General features: G+C 48.6%; 2 long non-coding RNA genes across 2 annotated transcripts; one reads left to right on the forward strand and one right to left on the reverse strand.

Annotated features, from left to right (window-relative positions):
- Positions 1–3,668: 3,668 nt before the first annotated feature.
- LOC148217520 (uncharacterized) lies at positions 3,669–6,763 on the forward strand. The gene is made up of 2 exons (XR_015801023.1): positions 3,669–4,115; positions 4,778–6,763. It is a non-coding gene; the product is annotated as an uncharacterized LOC148217520 (long non-coding RNA).
- On the reverse strand, positions 5,219–6,920 carry LOC148217521 (uncharacterized). The gene is made up of 2 exons (XR_015801022.1): positions 6,516–6,920; positions 5,219–6,189 (listed from the first exon to the last, which is right to left on the reverse strand). It is a non-coding gene; the product is annotated as an uncharacterized LOC148217521 (long non-coding RNA).
- Positions 6,921–20,161: the final 13,241 nt, after the last annotated feature.

The raw sequence follows: 20,161 nt of genomic DNA on the forward strand, positions 1-20,161 counted from the left end.
TGGGGGCTTGGTTGTTAATTTTATCAGACGGCTTTTGTTAGATACAGCTTTTAATTCTGGGAAGTTTTGTTTTTCTAATGTCGTGCTTTGAAGGTGGTTTTCGAGGATGTATGGTATAGCTTTATTTTGTTTGTAGATGGTGTATGATAAGGGCTATGGTCTATTTATCTAATGCCATGTTTTTTCATTCAGGTGTTGATAAGGGAGTTCTTGAATGGCGTTTTGTGTTGTTTTTGTTTTTGGTGGGGCGTTGTTTTTAAAGGATACCTTGATAAGGTTTGCCGATGGCGTTCTAGCCTGTAGCATAAGGCATAGGGTAGTTTTTGAATTATTTTGTGGTGGCTTTGATTCTTGCCAGTATGTAGTGTTTGTTTGAGGTAATGCTGTGTAGCTAATTTCTGTTTTCTTATTAATATTAGAATTGGAGTGTTGTAGTATATGGGCTGTTATTATATCCTAGGGGTTCTATTTATTTGGTTTGATTGTTTTCTAGTTATGGATAATTTTTCTCAAAAAACCATTTTCAGAATTTCAGGCGTGACACAAAAGAACACTCAGATTGCTGGAAGGGAAACGTGTGCCCAGATTGTCTCGAAGCAGTGCTGCTGTCGGTTCTCGTTCAGTTGTGTCTTCTGAAAATGAGACTGTTGTATTCATTGCGCTGTGCTAAACACTTGTCATTCTCCCAATGCCAGGAAACAGATGAAGCTTGAAGAAAGAGGAAGGAATTTGGAAGCGTACAAACAAGCTGAGAAGAGGTTCAGAGATCAGGGTGCTCACTGGCAGCAGGGGCTGGGGTTAGGGCTGAGCAGGAGCAAAGCCGGAGCGCATCAACCTCACCTCGTGTTTTCTCGGGGGCTTTATGGCCCTGGCAAGAGAGAGATGTTCACTGATGAGTCCCAGGCCGAGCCGTGAGCACAGCATGTTGTGTTGGAGCTGGGGGTTTTTTTTGAGACGTTCAGCAGCCACACTCTCTAGTCAAGAGTCCTGAGGTTTGTTGCTGCTCCACTTTCATCCTCATATCCAGCTTCCAGCCCTTTTCTTCTCTCTGTCCAGTGTGTCTTTTGTGTTCCTTTCTTGTCCTGTGTGCTCCCCATCCCATTCCCGTTCCCTACGGAGGGGGAGGGTGTGGAGACTGGGGGCTCCGACGTGGTTTGGGGCACCCCAAGGTCCCTGGGAAAGGGAGCCGGGCTGCGCTGGAGGAGCAGGTGAGTCGGGCATGGGGGGGGGGGGGGGGGTCATGCTGGGTGCCAGAACATTGAGAGGGAGGGGTGGGTGTAGAATGCATGAAAAACAGAACCATAAAAAATACCTAAATATAGTCTAAAAGGAATGTTTAAATGCTTTTTATTTGGGTAGAGGCACGGTTTTTATAGCCAATATAAAAATAAAATATAAAGAATAGAAATAGATTGGTATACATGTAAAATATAATGAAATCTAAGTAGCAAATATCTATGAAAAATCTAGTGTATAACAGAAATAATGCAAATATAAGAATATGTATAAATATAAAATAGAGCTATGAGAATGGGAATAAGAATGGGGTAAAACATCAGTGAGAAATGGAAAAAAACCACATGAAAAATGGTGGGAAAATCAGTGAGAAATGGAGAAAAATCAGTGAAAAACGGGGGGGGGAATCTTTGAAAAACGGGGAAAAAAATCAGTGAGAAATGGGGGAAAAAAAATCCATGAAAAATGGGGGAATAAATCAGTGAGAAACGGGGAAAAGTGGGGGAAAAATAATTGAGAAATGGGGAAAAAATCCATGGAAAACAGGGAAACAATCCATGGGCAATGGCGGGAACAGAGCGAGCTGTTGTCGCTCGTGCTGTGGTGGCCGATGCTGTGGGGAAAAAATAAGTGAAAAATGGGGGCAATAATCAGTGATAAATGGGGAAAAAAATCAGTGATTAATGGGGGGAAAAATGCATGAAAAATGGAAGGAAAAATTCAGAGAGAAATGGGGGCAAATATCAGTGATAAATGGGGAAAAAAATCAGTGATTAATGGGGGGAAAAATGCATGGAAAATGGGGGGAAAATTCAGAGAGAAATGGGGGCAAAAATCAGTGAGCAATGGGGGGGAAAATCGGGAAATATCCATGGAAAAATGGGGGGAAAAAATCAGTGAGAAATGGGGGAAAAAATCAGTGAGAAATGGGGGAAACATCATGGTGAAATGGGGGAAAAAAATCTTTGATAAATTGGGGAAACAAATCATTGAGAAATGGGGGAAAAAAATCAGTGAGAAATGGGGAAAATATGGGAAAAAATCCACGAAAATTGCGGGAAAAAATGCATGAAAAATTGGGGAAAAATCAGTAAGAAATGGGGGAAAAAAATCCATGAAAAATGGCGGGAAAAATCAGATCGGCGATCGATAGCTAATGCGTGCCTATGGATTAGATCGGCGATCGATTGATCGCGCCTGCCGATCGATTAGATCGGCGATCGATTGCTAATGCCTGCCGATCGATTAGCTCGGCGATCGATTGATCGCGCCTGCCGATCGATTAGATCGGCGATCGATTGCTAATGCCTGCCGATCGATTAGATCGGCGATCGATTGATCGCGCCTGCCGATCGATTAGATCGGCGATCGATTGCTAATGCCTGCCGATCGATTAGATCGGCGATCGATTGATCGCGCCTGCCGATCGATTAGATCGGCGATCGATTGCTAATGCCTGCCGATCGATTAGATCGGCGATCGATTGATCGCGCCTGCCGATCGATTAGATCGGCGATCGATTGCTAATGCCTGCCGATCGATTAGATCGGTGATCGATTGATCGCGCCTGCCGATCGATTAGATCGGCGATCGATTGATCGCGCCTGCCGATCGATTAGATCGGCGATCGATTGCTAATGCCTGCCGATCGATTAGATCGGCGATCGATTGATCGCGCCTGCCGATCGATTAGATCGGCGATCGATTGCTAATGCCTGGCGATCGATTAGATCGGTGATCGATTGCTAATGCCCGCCGATCGATTAGATCGGCGATCGATTGATCGCGCCTGCCGATCGATTAGATCGGCGATCGATTGCTAATGCCTGCCGATCGATTAGATCGGCGATCGATTGATCGCGCCTGCCGATCGATTAGATCGGCGATCGATTTCCAATGCCTGCCGATCGATTGCTAATGCACACTATTTGCACACTCCTTGCACACCCTTTGCACTCATACAGAGGCAGGAGGTTTGTCAGTTCTGGTCGGGGTTTTTTGGGGCGTTCATTCCGGGGGATTTCCTCAAGGATTGGGACACTCCTTGATTCCATCCCTTGCCTGTCTCCCAAGCGCCACCCTGTGGGCAGAGCGCGGTACTGCGCGCCTGCCTCTCCCAAGATGGCGGCTCGGGTGTCGCTCCCCGACCTTCTAACTCTGGCTGCAAAAGGAGGGTGGCACAGCAAGGAGCCCGCTCGCTCTAGTGGGATGCCTGCGCACGACGCCGACACCGATCCCACGGGTGCGATTTTCGGCGGCGTTTCCAATCGTGCGGACATCTCCTTCAGCCCGCTTCGGCCCGGGGGAGAGGGGCGGGGCCGCCAGCGATGGTCCCGGCGCAGCCCGGGCAGGCTCGGGGCGGAGCCGGGGCTTGGCGAGGCGGGGCACGGAGGTCCCGGGGACGGGACCGGGCGGGGCCGGGGCGGTGCTTTAGGGGCGGTCCCCAGTGGTCCCGGGCGGCACCGGGGGCGGGGCCGGGTGATCCCGGAGCGGTACCGAGCTGTGCTGGGGACGGTGCTGCAGGGGCGGTGCCGGGCCCGCCTCAGGGTGATTGAATGCCCAGAAATCGCCTCCTCTGCCCCGTGCTCACACTGAGCTGCGGGCTGCAGCGTGCTGTCGGAGCTCCGCACACAGCACGGATTTGGGCTTCCCCTCCTCTCAAACCCTCTCCCCCTTCTTCCTCCTCCTCATCTTCCTCTTTGTCCTCTGTCACTGCTGAGGCTCTGGAAAGAACTGAAATTCTGCAGGGAGAGATGTCCTCTCGTGGCCCCAGGGACTGCCTCGGCACGGGCCACGAGCGCCTCCGGCCCCTGCCTTCTCCTGCTTGAAAAGATCACCTGGAGCCCGAGCTCGGGGGGGTGAAATCAGCTGAAATCCAGGTAACTCTGTCAAGTGCCCCCCAGGGACATCGGCGGGGCTGGGGGATGAGGGTTTGAAACAGCAAATTCTTTGGAATATACACCTGTCCCTGTGCCGATGCTGCTGAGCTTCCTGCCACAGTATATCCCCACTCCATGAGGCGCTGTGAGGTTATGGCAGTGGGAATTGAGCAGGGAATTCGGGGCTATGGGCATAATTCACGGGAGCTAGCAAAGCTGACAGCCAACCCCAAATCGGGGCACAGCACAGAGAACAATCTGTGTGCTGCCCTGTCAGCTCAAGCTCCTGGGCTGGGAAGTATTGGGAGTTAAATGTATGGAATTACACAAATCACAGCAACTGGCATCACCCAGAGGGACAATCCAAGGCCCAAACAATTCCTCCACAGTCCACTCTGGGAAAAACACCCTGTGCCTGCCAGGAGCTCTGACCCTGCTTTTCCTACCAGCTCCTGAGCAGTGTCAGGGCCACCACGACGCCTTTAAAATCCAGATAAACCCCAAATCCTACACAGTGAATAATCCAAAGAAAGTACTGAATTGTTGTCATTAAAAGCTCAAAACTCATTAAGAATTCTATGACAACAGTGTAATGGACTCCCAGGAACCTCATGAATGCTCTCGGTTTCATTTTTGTGTCTTTTTACTCCCTCATTTGGCAGCTTGTAAAACTTATCCTGGAATTCAGAGGTCAAGCAGGATCGACTTTGGATTGACCTTCACCTCTGTTCCCACTTTGTGCAAACACGACTCGTGCCCAGGTGGGTGAACTCATCACCTCAGCTTTTCACTCCAGAGTATCCCCTCCTTATTTCCCTGTAGATGAACTCAGATCCACTCCTCACCTCCACTGGTCATCCAAGCGTCCATTCTGTTCCCCACAGGCCCTGGTGGCCCCAGGGAGCTCCCTTGGCCTTTCTCCTGCCCCTCTGCAGCCCGAGGTCGCTACACAAACAGTTCTTGTGTCCCCTCTAAATGACCCCGGGTTTTCTGCTCAATGAATGGCATGACCCGTGCCCACTGCTCATGATTCACCCAACCAAAATCAAGAGCAAATGTTGCTTGGGCTTTAAGAACTTGAAATAACTCTGAAGCAGAAGAAATCACCTTTTTCTTCTGGTTTTTATTTTTATTTTTTCATTTAAGATGCTGGACTTGCCTCTGTGGATGTGTGCTGAGCTCTCACTGCAGGGGACTGTCAGGCCTGAATGGCTGTGAGTTCGTGTTCTTCTCAGTAGGGAATCAGAAATTATTCTTAGACCATAGAATTGTTTTCTGAAACCTTTCCCCTTTCCTCTTTGTGCCTTTGAATTTTTCAGCTGTTCCCTGTTGTCACTTCCCCTGCCTGACTTCTGTGCAGCTCCTAGCTGGGAAAAACTGGGAAAACTTAGAGGGTACAGAGGTGGAATTTTTGGCTGGATTTTTCTAACATTTCTAATTTTGCTGAACTTATTTCCCCAGTGAGAAGAGCACGAACTCACAGCCATGCAGGCCTGACAGTCACTGCGGGAAATCTGACACAGTATTAATAAGTAACCTTTCCTGAGAGCAGTCACCACCCCCAGTCCTCCAGCCTTGTCAAATGTTTGCAATGAATGGACCCAAGTTCTAATCCTTAATCTAAATTTATGTCAGCTTTTGTTAGAAAGATACCGGACAGTAAATCATACAAGAGAATTTAAAAATTGCACAAAGAATAACAGGCCCAGACCAAACCCAACCACCCCCATCACCGCTCCACCCCAATTTTGGGAGAAACAGTGATACAGTTTATAAATACTCTCCTTCCACACTATTCAGTCCTTCACCGCACATCCCCAGAGAGGAGTCCCTCAGACCTTGCTCCCCTGAACACCAGGAGAGCTGGAGTTTCACCCAGATCCCACATTCCCATGGCAGTTAATCCCAGCAGGGAGGCAAAGAGGAACCCTGCATCCTCTGACATAGCCCACAGCACGGGCAGCACCAGGAGCCCTCCAGGCTCAGACCTCTGGTGCTGAAGCCTCTGGGCTTTGGCTGATCAAACACCACAGCTCTTGGCAAAGATGGCAGGAGAGTCGTGATTCTTCCTGTCCTGAAAGAGAGGAGGAAAAGAAAATTAAGTCGACTGCAGAAGGATTCCAGCTCTCAACTTCTGCTCTGATTCCTCACTCTGGGGTTTTATCCATGACAAGTGACACCAATTCAGAGTGCCCTTTTCCAGCATTTTTATTCCTAACTATTTCAGACATTAAAAGGATGCTCATTTCTCTTATTGTATTCTTTGCTTAATTTTATTAGCGGCATTTTCATCCCAGACCCCACTTGTCAGTTCTTCAATCCTTTAGCACTGGACTTGGCACAAAGGGATACCCGTGGTGCTGCATCACAAGAAATCCCAAAGAGAAACCCCTTCCAAACCTGACGGAGAAAGCTTTCAAGGCACTCCAGAACACAGACAGCTTTTCCTGCCTTGTCAGGCCACACCAATTCTGTCCCATCCACCTGAACTGTGCAGGTGAGGAAAAGGCTTTCCTTGCTCCTCGGGAATCACGGTCTGAGACCACAGATGTCCATCCTGGGCAGCACCTGGAAACAACGTGGGAAAGGCAAAATGAGAGTGTTTTCTATCAGAAAATTACTACTACTAATAAAAATAACAATCAGAACTTCTGGACAAATTTAGTAACATCACTTTGATATGAGAAATACAGGCCATGCCCATCCTTGTAGCCCAGGTGAAAACAGGAAGGAGAACTAGAGGAAAAGCAGAGTCCCTTATTTGATCTCTGGACACAAACGGAGGCCTTTTCCCTGTGAAACCAAACTCACCCTTCCAGGGTTCCTGAGATCAGCTACGAGGAGGCTTTTGGCACTCCAAGAGCAGCTGGGTCACAGCTGGATGCGGCTTGGGTCTGGGAGACACCGTGCTCCTTCTGGAATTATAGCACGCAAATGCCTGCTCCTGGCCCCAGGCCCGGAGATAAAATCTGTGGGGTTTTTCCCTGTGCAACATTGTTCACCCCTCCCAGGTTCCTGAGATCTGCACAGAGGAGGCTTTGGGCACCCCAAAGGCAGCCAGGGTTACAGGTGGGGGCAGCTTGGGGCTGGGAGAAATCCTCATCCATTTGGAATTTTATCAGGCAGAAACCTGGCTGGGTGCACAGGTCTCTGGACACGACCAGTGGCCCTTTCCCCTGTGAAACAAAACTCACCCTGCCAGGCTCCTGAGACCACTTAGGAGGAGGGGTTTGACTCTCCAAGAGCAGTCGCAACGAGAGATGCTCACACAGAAGGCCATGCAGAAGAGGAAACGAGCGCACCCGCAGCCCCCCAAGGCGCGCCCCAACGCCCCAGACCCGGCACTGCCAGCTCGGGCAGTCCCATAAAGCATCCCCCGCCTCCGCAGCGGCGGGACAGGCGGGGCCCGGGGTCCCGAGGAAACCGAGCGTGCCCGGAGGCGCGGCAGGACGGCAGCGCAGCGCCGCCTGGCGGCGGAGCAGGAGAGCAGCGCCGGGCCCCATGGCAGTATCGGTACCCGTGCGCCCCCTGCTGTCCGCGGCGATGCAGCGCCCGATGCCGAGTTCCACGCCCGTGCCGCCGAGGGAGAGGGGCACCGCTGGCTGGGGCCTCCCCGCCGACACGGACAGAAGCCGAAGCAGAAGCCCCGGTGCCATTGGCGGCCCCTACCCAGCGGGCCGGGCTCCGCCGGGCCCGCGGCCCCGCGCGGTATCGGGTCGTCCCGCTCCCGTCTTCGTCGCACCCGGCCCTGCTCCTGGCATGAAGCGCGTCACCGCCCCGCGCCGTCCCGCCCCCCGCGCGTCATCGCGTGCGTTCGGCGGCCCGCCCCGGGGGCGGTGCCGGGGGCGCTACCCGGGGCGGTGCCGGGGCAGTGTCGGGGGCGGCACCGGGGGCGGTGCCGGGGCGGTGCCGGGGGCGTTCCCGGTCGCCGTGCCGGGGTAGCCCGGGGAGCGGTTCCGGGAGCGGTTCGGGGGGCGGTGCCGATTGCAGTCCCGGTCACTGTCCCCAGTCCCCGTCCCCAGTCCTGGTCCCGGTCCCAGTCCCCGGTTCCGGTCCCCGATCCTGGTCCCAGTCCCAGTTCCCCGTCCCGGAACCCGATCACGGTCCTGGTCCCAGTCCCCAATCCCGGTCCCGGTCCCTGTCTCCAGTCCCCGTCCCCGATCCCGGTTCCGGTCCCTGTCCCAGGTCCCCGTCCGCGATCCCGGTCCCTGTCCCATTTCCCCGTCCCGGTCCCCGATCCCAGTCCCGGTCCACGTCCCCGATCCCGATTTTTCCCCCCCTTTCACACTGATTTTTCCCCCGATTTATCAATGATTTTTTTCCCCATTTTTTCCCATTTCTCACTGATATTTTCCCCCATTTTTCAGGGATTTTTTTCCCCATTTCTCACTGATTTTTTTCCCCATTTTTCATGGATTTTTTCCAGATTTATCCCCATTTCCCACTGATTTTTCCCCATTTTTCATGGACTTTTCCCCCCCGTTTCTTACTTATGTTTTTCCCCGATTTCTCATTGATTCCCCCCCCCCCCCCCCCCCCCATTTCTAACGGATTTTTTCCCCACTTTTCCCCATTTCTCACTGATTTTTACCCCCATTCTTCAGGGATTTTTTTCCCCATTTCTCACTGATTTTTCCCCCCATTCTTCATGATTTACAGGATACTCTATCGTGAATGGAAAGCAATTAAAGGAAGGGGGGAGGTTACCAGCCACCTGGTCAGCTCAGACAGCAGAGCTGCACACGCTTGTGAGAGCCTGTGAATTATAGCAGGACAAGACATTAAATATATTTACTGATTCTAAATATGCATATGCGGTAATACATGCATTTGGAAAACTATGGGGAAAAAAAGAGGTTTATTAAGCTGCAGAAGAAAGAAGAAAAAAATTGGTTTACAAGGGATGGCAAGCAGTGGATACCAAAAGCTCTAGCCTTACAATTGTTAAAACAACTTCATTAAAGGAGTCGTTCTGTGCCTTCTTTGGGGTGAGGAAAAAAGGCTGAGGGGGGCTCCGACGTGGTTTGGGGCACCCCAAGGTCCCTGGGAGAGGGAGCCGGGCTGCGCTGGAGGAGCAGGTGAGTCGGGCATGGCGGGGGGTCATGGTGGGTGCCAGAACATTGAGAGGGAGGGGTGGGTGTAGAATGCATGAAAAACAGAACCTTAAAAAATAGCTAAATATAGTCTAAAAGGAATGTTTTATTGGCTTGTGTTTGGATAGAGGTAGGGTTTTTTTATAGATACTGTAAATAGAAAAGATAAAGAATAAAAATATAGAAGCAAATATAAGAAACCAATATATAAATATATTACATTACATTATATTCTGTTATGAAAATAGAAATATATAAATATTCAGACTTTAAAAGGAATGTTTTATTGGTTTTTATTTGGTTAGAGGAGGGTTTTTTGAAAATAATATAGGCAAAAATATACAAATATGCAAAAATAGATACTGACATAAAATTATTATAACTATATATGCATATATATATGTAAGTATAAATCTATAGAAATAAATATAAATATAAAATACATGTATATAGTATGTAATAGAAATAATTTATCGATTTTAATATGTTCTATTAAATAGTATGTTATAATAGAATGTAAATAGCATCTAGTATATTAATATACTAGTAAAAACTACATTAAATAGTATATAAATATAGAATACACAATATAGACATATAAATCTACAGATATAAATATGAAAACTAAATAGAAAAATATATTCAAATATAATTTAAAATAATCGAGTTTTTTGTTTCTATTTGGTTAGAGGCAGAGCTTTTAAAGAAATAATATTAAAAACTATGAACCTCCAAGTATAGATGGATATAGATAAAATAGAAATAACATTAGTAATATAAATCTATGTATATAATGAATAATAAAATAATATTGTATATATGATAAATAGAATAGCAATTAAATTGAATATATGAAATATGTCTAGATTATGACTAGAAATTAAATATTAAAAAATAGATGATTTATATATATAAAAGTTTTTTTTTTTCATTTGGTCAGAGGCAGGGCATTTTTAGTTTGGGTCGGGGTTTTTTTGGGGCGTTCATTGAGAGGATTTTATGACGGGTGGGGACTCTGGTGCTTGGAACTCTCTCCCTTCTCTGTCTGTCCCTGACAGGGCGGCAGTGCCGGGCTGAGTTGGGCGGCAGTGCTGCCGCCGTGTGGACACAGGCGGGTACTGCACCGTGCCCCTCTCAGGATGGCGGAAGGGCCCGCGGGCCGGGACCCAGCCCTGCGGCAGCGCTCAAGATGGCGGCCTCTCTAGGACCCCGGCGGATAGGCGTTTACATAAAACGCCTGTCCGCGCTCGCCGGCGCCCTCACGCCCGCGGCACCGCGGACCGCGCGGCCGTTGTCGGCACGCTCTGACACGTCCGGGAAAATTGTCGGCGAGCGGATCGGCGTCGGCGATTTAATCAGGCATCTTATGCCTACACACCGGGGTCCTGATTTTTTCCCGCCCTTTCTGCCGCCATTTTTGGCAGGTCAGCCGGAGTGCCTCCCGAGCCGCCATTTTGAGAGTGCGGACACACTCAAGATGGCGGCCTCTCTAGGACCCCGGCGGATAGGCGTTTACATAAAACGCCTGTCCGCGCCCGCCGGCGCCCTCACGCCCGCGGCACCGGGGACCGCGCGGCCGTTGTCGGCACGCTCTGACACGTCCGGGAAAATTGTCGGCGAGCGGATCGGCGTCGGCGATTTAATCAGGCATCTTATGCCTACACACCGGGGTCCTGATTTTTTCCCGCCCTTTCTGCCGCCATTTTTGGCAGGTCAGCCGGGGTGCCGCCCGAGCCGCCATTTTGAGAGTGCGGACACACTCAAGATGGCGGCCTCTCTAGGACCCCGGCGGATAGGCGTTTACATAAAACGCCTGCCCGCGTTCGCCGGCATAAAAATAAATATGCATAAATAGAAACATAGACATAAACATGCACAAACGTTAACCTGCATAGATATAAACATAAACATAAACATAAACATAAACATAAACATAAACATAAACATAAACATAAACATAAACATAAACATGCAAAACAATAATAATAAATATAAATAGAAATAGAAATAGAAATACAAACATTAATAAAATCAGTGAGAAAGGGGGTAAAATCAGTGAGAAATGGGGGGGAAAAACCATGAAAAATGATGGAAAAATCAGAGAGAAATGGGGGAAAAATCGGTGAGGAATGGGGAAAAAGATCAACGAAAAATTGGGAAAAATCAGTCAGAAGTGGGGGATAAAAATCAGTGAGAAATGGGGGGAAAAGTCGGTGAGAAATGGGGAAAAAATCAGTGATTAATGGGCGGGAAAATGCATGAAAAATGGGGGGAATAATTCAGAGAGAAATGGGGGCAAATATCAGTGAGAAATGGGGGGGGAAATCAGGAAATATCCATGAAAATTGGGGGAAACATCCATGAAAAATGGCGGAAAAAATCAATGAAAAATGGCGGAAAAAATCAGTGAGAAATGGGGAAAAATGGGGAAAAAGGAGTGATAAATGGGGGAAAAAATCAGTGAGAAATGGGGAAAAATGGGGAAAAAATCCACGAAAAATGGGTGGAAAAATCCATGAAAAATCAACGGAAAAATCAGTGAGAAATGGGGAAAACATCATGGTGAAATGGGGCAAAAATCAGAGAGAAATGGGGAAAAATCATTGAAAAATGGGGGATAAAAATCAGTGAGAAATGGGGGGAAAATGGGGAAAAACATCAGTGAGAAATGGGGAAAATAATCAGTGAGAAATGGGGAAAATTTGGGAAAAATCCAGGAAAATTGCGGGAAAAAATGCTTGAAAAATTGGGGAAAAAATCCGAGAGAAAATCCCCGGGAAAAACCCCCCGGAATCCCCGAGAAAATCCCCCGGAATTCCCCGGGAAAATCCCCCCGGAATCCCCTGGAAAATCCCCCTGAATTCCCCGAGAAACTCATCCCGGAATCCCCGTGATAATCCGTCCGCTATCCCCGAGAAAATCCCCCAGGAATCCCCCAGAAAATCTCCCCGAAATCCCCGGGATAATCTCCCCGGAATCCCCGAGAAAATCCGCCCCGAATCCCCTGGAAGATTCCCCCGGAATCCCCGAGAAAATCCCTCGGAATTCCCCGGGAAAATCAACCCGGAATCCCCGAGAAAATCCCCCGGAATCCCCGGGAAAATCCCCCAGGAAAATCCCCGGGTGATAATCACCCCGGAATCCCCTGGAAAATCCCCTAGGAATCCCCGAGAAAATCCCCCCGGAATTCGCCGGGGAAAATCCCCCCGGAATCCCCCAGAAAATCCCCCCGAATACTCTGCAATATCCCCCCGGAATCCCCTGGATAATCCCCCCGGAATCCCCGATAAAATCCCCCTGGAATCTCCAGGAAAAATGCCCCCGGGAATACGTGAGAAAATCTCCCCGGAATCCCCGAGAAAATCCCCCGGAATTCGCCGGGAAAATCCCCCGGAATCCCCCAGAAAATCCCCCCGGAATACTCTGCAATATCCCCCCGGAATCCCCTGGGATAATCCCCCCGGAATCCCCGATAAAATCCCCCTGGAATCTCCAGGAAAATGCCCCGGGGAATACGTGAGAAAAATCTCCCCGGAATCCCCGAGAAAATCCCCCCGGAATCCCGTGAAAATCCCCCCTGAATCCCCGAGAAAATCCCCCCGGAATTCCCGAGAAAATCCCCCCGGATTCCCCTGAAAATCCCTCGGAATTCCCCGGGAAAATCCTCCCGGAATCCAAGAGAAAATCCTCCCGGAATCCACGAGAAAATCCGCCGGAATCCCCGGGAAAATCCTCCAGAAATCCCCGAGAAAATCCCCCGGAGTCCCCGGGAAAATCAACCCGAATCGCCGGGAAAATCCCCCAGAATCCCCGAGAAAATCCCCCGGAATTCCCCTAGAAAATCCCCCCGGACTCCCCGAGAAATTTCCCCCGGAATCCCCGGGAAAATAGCCCCCGGAATCCGCGAGAAAATCCCCCCGAATCCACGCGAAAATCCCCCAGAAATCCCTGTGAAAGCCCCCCCGGAATCCCCAAGAAAATCTCCCGGAATCCCCGGAGAAAATAGTCGCCGTAATACTCGGGAAAATATGCCCGAATCCCCTGGAAAAACCCCCCGGAATCCCCTGGATAATCCCCCCGGAATCCCCGATAAAATCCCCCTGGAATCTCCAGGAAAATGCCCCGGGAATACGCGAGAAAATCCCCCCGGAATCCCCTGGAAAATCCCCCCTGAATCCCCGAGAAAAACCCCCCTGAATCCCGAGAAATCCCCCGGATTCCCCTGAAAATCCCTCGGAATCCCCGGGCAAATCTCCCCGGACTCCCCGAGAAAATCCCCCCGGAATTCCCCGGGAAAATCCCCCCGGAATCCCGAAGAAAATCCCCTAGAATTCCCCGGGATAATCCCCCCGGAATCCCCGAGAAAATCCCCCCGCAATCACCGAGAAAATCCCCCCGGAATCGCCGGAATAATCCCCTGGAATTCCCCGGGAAAATCATCCCGGAATCCCCGAGAATATCCCCCCCGGTATCGCCGAGAAAACCCCCCCGGAATTCCTCGTAAATCCCCCCGGAATCCCCGGGAAAATCCCTCCGGACTCCCGAAAAAATCCCCCGGAATCCCCGAGAAAAATCCCCCGAATTTCCCGGGAAAATCACCCCGGAATCCCCGAGAAAATTCTCCCGAAATACTCGGCAAAATCCCCCAGGAATCCACGGAAAATTCCCCGGAATCCAGGAGAAAATACCCCGGAATCCCCATGAAAATCCCCCCGGAATCTCCGAGAAAATCCCCCGGAATCCCCGCGAATATCCCCCCGGAATCCCCGGGAAAATCCCATGAATTCCCCGGGAAAATAATCTCGGAATCCCGAGAAAATCTCCCCGGAATCACCGAGATAATGGCCCCGGAATACCCGAGAACATCCCCGGAATTGCCCGAGAAAATCATCCCGTAATCCCCGAGGAAATCCCCCCGGAACACTCGGGAAAATCCCCCCGGAATTCCTCGTAAAATCACCCCGGATACCCCGGGAAAATCCCTCCGGACTCCCCGAAAAATTCCCCCCGGAATACTCGGGAAAATCCCCCCGGAATCCCCGAGAAAATCCACCCGGAATCCCCTGGAAAATCCACCGGGAATTCCCCGGGAAATTCCTCGCTGAAACCCCTGGAAAATCCCCCCGGAATCCCGGAGAAAATCCCCCCGGAATTCCCCGGGAATATCCCCTCGGAATCCCCGGGAAAATCCCCCGGACTCCCCGAAAAAATCCCCCCGGAATACTCGGGAAAATCCTCCCGGAATTCCCGAGAAAATCCCCCGGAATTCCCTGAGAAAATCGCCCCGGAATCCCAGTGAAAATCCCCCCGGAATCCCCGTGAAAATCCCCCCGGAATCCCCGGGAAAATCCCCCAGGAATCCCCTGGAAAATCCCCCAGGTATCCCCGATAAAATCCCCCTGGAATCCCCTGGAAAATCCCCCTGGAATCGCGGGGAAAAAGCCCCCCGCATTTCCCGGGAAAAATCCCCCCGGAATCCCCGATAAAATCTCCCCGGAATCCCTGAGAAAATCCCCCCGGAATCCGCGAGAAAATATGCCCAGAATCCCCGATAAAATCCCCCCGAAATCCCCCAGAAATTCCCCCCGGAATCCCCGACAAAATCCCCCCGGAATTCCCGACAAAATCCTCCCGGAATCCCCAGAAAATCCCCCCGGAATCCCCGGAAAATCCCCGCGGAATTCCGGTCCATTTCTGTAGGAGAATAGTTTGTAAGGATAGTGCAGAAGGCACTAGTTGCCAACGAGTTACAGCTGTACTGATTAGCAAGGAGTGGAAACAGCCTTGCCTGCCCAGTGAGGCTGGTTGTTATAAAAGCGTGGGTCAGCTGGCTGCCAGTTTCACTAAGCACAGCTCCAGCTGGAGGTGCAGAGCCTGCTGCAGTGTGGGCTGGAGCCTGCTGGCTGTGCTGCGAGGAGGAAGGGACACGTGGCCGTGCAAGGGATGGACAAGGTGAGAGGATGCTGTGTGTGGGACAGACAGGCTCAGGTGGCTGGGGAAGGGACAGGCTGGGGTTTAGCCAGTCGTACAGAGGAGAGGAGGAGTCGGTGCTGTGTGGAGCTGCCTGTGAGAAAAGGAGTCAGAGTTGCCTCAAAGAAATCTGTGGAGAGAAGGCATGAAAAGTGTGTAATGAAAGACTCATGTTGGTGCCTGTCATGTCTGTCTTGATATAATTGCTACACGTTTTCTCGGAATGCTTGAATTTAGACATAAAATGAAAACTTTATTGTAAGAAAGGAATGCATTTCTCACCAAAGTGGTGTAGGGTGGGGGATCACAACTCCCAGATGGCCTGGAAGCGGAACGGCCACAGGGGTTACTGTAACTGGGCCTCCAGTACCAAAGCCCCAGTGGGTTTAAAGGCTAGAGCTGGGCTGGGATTAGCACGGGCTCTGCAGCTGGGCTCATGCACAGGTCTGTCAGCACTCCTACCCGAGGACAGTCCCTCACCTAGGGAGAGGTTCTAGGCCTGGAGATGAGGCTGAGTTTAGGAAGGGTGATGAGGACATGGTTAGGGAGGGATGTAAATGCATATCAAAAGACTTAATTTTGAGGGGTGGCAAGCATTAGCTATAAAGCAGTAAGTATTTACAGCTAAAGGCTGGAGGTGGGGGCTGTCTGAGGAGGACAGGACTGTTTAAGGCTGAAGTTGGAAGAGAAACCTTGGTGAAGCTTTTGCGTTAGAAACGGCCTCACCTGCCAAATCAGATTTTTGTCTTCAGGATTGCATGAGTGAGGATGCCACAGCCAAGGAAAAGGTTCAGGTTTGGGAGGCAAAGGCGAGTTAGGCAGGGCTGCAGGGCTGGGGCTTGGCTGTTTCCATACTGCTCAGGGCAGCAAAGGGTAGCTGGCTCACTGGGCCTTGGATCTAGAACTCTTTCTGGAACAAGGTGGAGAGCTGAGGTTCATGCAAGGAAGGGGCCAGGAATTCTTTGTCTGACTGGAAAATGCCAGAGGGGCAGTGTGTGACTCGGATAGGATGATATGTTCGTCTGGCGAGAGTCACAAAAGAATATTTTGGTTTACTGATAACTGGGCAGCTCAGAAGTTACTACTTGACTTAGTTGCTGCTCCCATCTGTTGCACACATAAACAGAGCAAAGCAGACGAATTCTCTCGGAGCCTGAGGTCTTTGACTGGCCCTCCAAAAATGCTGCCCGCTAAAAAACAGACGTGGGGGAGGAAAGTTGTCAGATACAATAGAGCAAGAAAAGGACACGGGCTTCAAAGTGCCCTCCAGCAGACCACGGAAGTGACCTGTCTGGAAGTGAAACCAGCAGTCTGCTTCCCCAGCCTCCTGGAAGCCTCTAACAGCTACACAGGCAGTGAGGGGAGAGAACAATTCAACCTAAAAATAATTTTCAGTAGCGTTCTGCACTGCTGTTAAAAATACTGCAACCAGGGAATGTGGTGTGGTGATAACTATTAGGCCTGTAAGTCTGGTAACTGGGGCTTTTAGCTCAAACATCTCGGTATGGCTACTTTGAGCCTTGTAAAAGCTGCGTTAAGTCCAATTTCTTGGGTAGTTCTACTAGCTCTAGCCTTGCTTTTCATCCCCTCAGTAACAAAGCAACTCCCTCTCGAGAATGTTATTTACTTTCCATATGATGTGCCTACCGATTTCTGGAATTGCAAATGTCTTTGGATACATGCGTAAATTTAAGTTTCAAGAAAGCTGTCAAGCTAAAACAAAGGCTTGCCATAATGCAGAAGAAAATGTTTTATGGAAGAACTGAGAGGTCCCTAGCTGGGCATAGAATTTGCTATACTAAGGTGTGTTCCAAACGGATTCTGCCATCTAAACAAGCAGAAAAATAGTTGGAATGTAGTGAGTTCAATTTAACTATTGCTAGAAATAGGAATTATTAGCAGAGCTTGGAGCATGATATCACTAGCAGCAGTAAGACGCTTTTAGCTTGCTTCTCATAAATTACTTGTAAAAAGCATTTGTACCTAGTGTGTAGCAATTAATATTTCCCCATTTTCTTCCCCCCCGCCCCCCAGTCTCAGGTACTCCTTTTATTTTACCCTTTTCTGTCTTGTAACATCACCTTCCTTTATTTTATTCTATCTTCTGTTCTCAGAACATCGCAGCATCCTCTGTCAATGTGAAAGCATTTGTTCATCCTGTCTTGGAATGGCTGTCAATGTTGCCCTCTTCTGGATCACTTTTTTTTTTTTTTTTTTTTTTTTTTAACAATATGTTGCTAAATGTCAGGAAAATTAATCCACAAACACCAGCGGTTTATGTCCAAAAAGGAAACGGAGGAGTCCTTTTTGCTTTACTCGAATAAAGGGAGAGGCCATGGGACATTCCCCTGGGATCTCTCAAATTTTTGGAGGACACAGCCTCCTTTTTATCCTATTTTCCCGGCCGCATTTCCCTCTCTCTTTTCCCATTGGCTGAGGTACTTGAGAGGCACAGACTTCCCGGAACGCCTGATACCTGAAATTCCCCTCTAATGTAGAACCCTCCCTTTTAATTTTTAATTCTTATAGAATTCATAGTTTCCCCCCGTTGCTTCTTTCATCTTTCGATATCCAATTTCATTTATCAGCAGCCCTGCAGTTTGTTTGTAAAGGCAAATATCTCTTTCCATTCATCAATCAGTGGAATCCATCCCATTGTTTCTTTTATCTCTCAGTGCTAGCCTTATCTACAGGCTGATCCACAGCTCATTTGTAAAGACAAATTCAACATTCCTCTCAGCTAATAAATGAGAAGTTAGCTGAAAAAAGTAAAAACTGGATTTTTTTTCCGGTGTGTGTCGGACAATACAGTGGAGAGAATTTGCGGGAGGATGATCGAGGATATCCTATTATAATATCGTTCTCGGCCATTTTACTATTTTAGATCATCAGTTGTATTCTGAAAGAAATCTATTTTAATGATATGTGTACGTTTGCACGAAGTTATAGTTAAATATAGCTTGCGGCTGGGCTCTTTAATGAATAGGGGTATTTTTGGTTTTAATTCAATATTTTATGCTTGTGGTGTGTAGTGTGCTGATTTATTTTTTAATGTTATTTACTACGTGCGCTTTTGTTTTTGAGTGAAGGTAACTTTCTGGATGGCTTTGTATTTGAGGCAGAATGAATTGAAGTAGGTTTTTAAAACTGATTTTTCATATGTACGATGGGGAGTTTAGTAGGGGCAGCTCTGATGGTGGGGGCTTGGTTGTTAATTTTATCAGACGGCTTTTGTTAGATACAGCTTTTAATTCTGGGAAGTTTTGTTTTTCTAATGTCGTGCTTTGAAGGTGGTTTTCGAGGATGTATGGTATAGCTTTATTTTGTTTGTAGATGGTGTATGATAAGGGCTATGGTCTATTTATCTAATGCCATGTTTTTTCATTCAGGTGTTGATAAGGGAGTTCTTGAATGGCGTTTTGTGTTGTTTTTGTTTTTGGTGGGGCGTTGTTTTTAAAGGATACCTTGATAAGGTTTGCCGATGGCGTTCTAGCCTGTAGCATAAGGCATAGGGTAGTTTTTGAATTATTTTGTGGTGGCTTTGATTCTTGCCAGTATGTAGTGTTTGTTTGAGGTAATGCTGTGTAGCTAATTTCTGTTTTCTTATTAATATTAGAATTGGAGTGTTGTAGTATATGGGCTGTTATTATATCATAGGGGTTCTATTTATTTGGTTTGATTGTTTTCTAGTTATGGATAATTTTTCTCAAAAAACCATTTTCAGAATTTCAGGCGTGACACAAAAGAACACTCAGATTGCTGGAAGGGAAACGTGTGCCCAGATTGTCTCGAAGCAGTGCTGCTGTCGGTTCTCGTTCAGTTGTGTCTTCTGAAAATGAGACTGTTGTATTCATTGCGCTGTGCTAAACACTTGTCATTCTCCCAATGCCAGGAAACAGATGAAGCTTGAAGAAAGAGGAAAGAATTTGGAAGCGTACAAACAAGCTGAGAAGAGGTTCAGAGATCAGGGTGCTCACTGGCAGCAGGGGCTGGGGTTAGGGCTGAGCAGGAGCAAAGCCGGAGCGCATCAACCTCACCTCGTGTTTTCTCGGGGGCTTTATGGCCCTGGCAAGAGAGAGATGTTCACTGATGAGTCCCAGGCCGAGCCGTGAGCACAGCATGTTGTGTTGGAGCTGGGGGTTTTTTTTGAGACGTTCAGCAGCCACACTCTCTAGTCAAGAGTCCTGAGGTTTGTTGCTGCTCCACTTTCATCCTCATATCCAGCTTCCAGCCCTTTTCTTCTCTCTGTCCAGTGTGTCTTTTGTGTTCCTTTCTTGTCCTGTGTGCTCCCCATCCCATTCCCGTTCCCTACGGAGGGGGAGGGTGTGGAGACTGGGGGCTCCGACGTGGTTTGGGGCACCCCAAGGTCCCTGGGAAAGGGAGCCGGGCTGCGCTGGAGGAGCAGGTGAGTCGGGCATGGGGGGGGGGGGGGGGGGTCATGCTGGGTGCCAGAACATTGAGAGGGAGGGGTGGGTGTAGAATGCATGAAAAACAGAACCATAAAAAATAGCTAAATATAGTCTAAAAGGAATGTTTAAATGCTTTTTATTTGGGTAGAGGCACGGTTTTTATAGCCAATATAAAAATAAAATATAAAGAATAGAAATAGATTGGTATACATGTAAAATATAATGAAATCTAAGTAGCAAATATCTATGAAAAATCTAGTGTATAACAGAAATAATGCAAATATAAGAATATGTATAAATATAAAATAGAGCTATGAGAATGGGAATAAGAATGGGGTAAAACATCAGTGAGAAATGGAAAAAAACCACATGAAAAATGGTGGGAAAATCAGTGAGAAATGGAGAAAAATCAGTGAAAAACGGGGGGGGGAATCTTTGAAAAACGGGGAAAAAAATCAGTGAGAAATGGGGGAAAAAAAATCCATGAAAAATGGGGGAATAAATCAGTGAGAAACGGGGAAAAGTGGGGGAAAAATAATTGAGAAATGGGGAAAAAATCCATGGAAAACAGGGA

Source organism: Sturnus vulgaris, unplaced genomic scaffold (genome assembly GCF_052056855.1).
Source record: "Sturnus vulgaris isolate bStuVul1 unplaced genomic scaffold, bStuVul1.hap1 Scaffold_719, whole genome shotgun sequence".
Classification (NCBI taxonomy): domain Eukaryota; kingdom Metazoa; phylum Chordata; class Aves; order Passeriformes; family Sturnidae; genus Sturnus; species Sturnus vulgaris.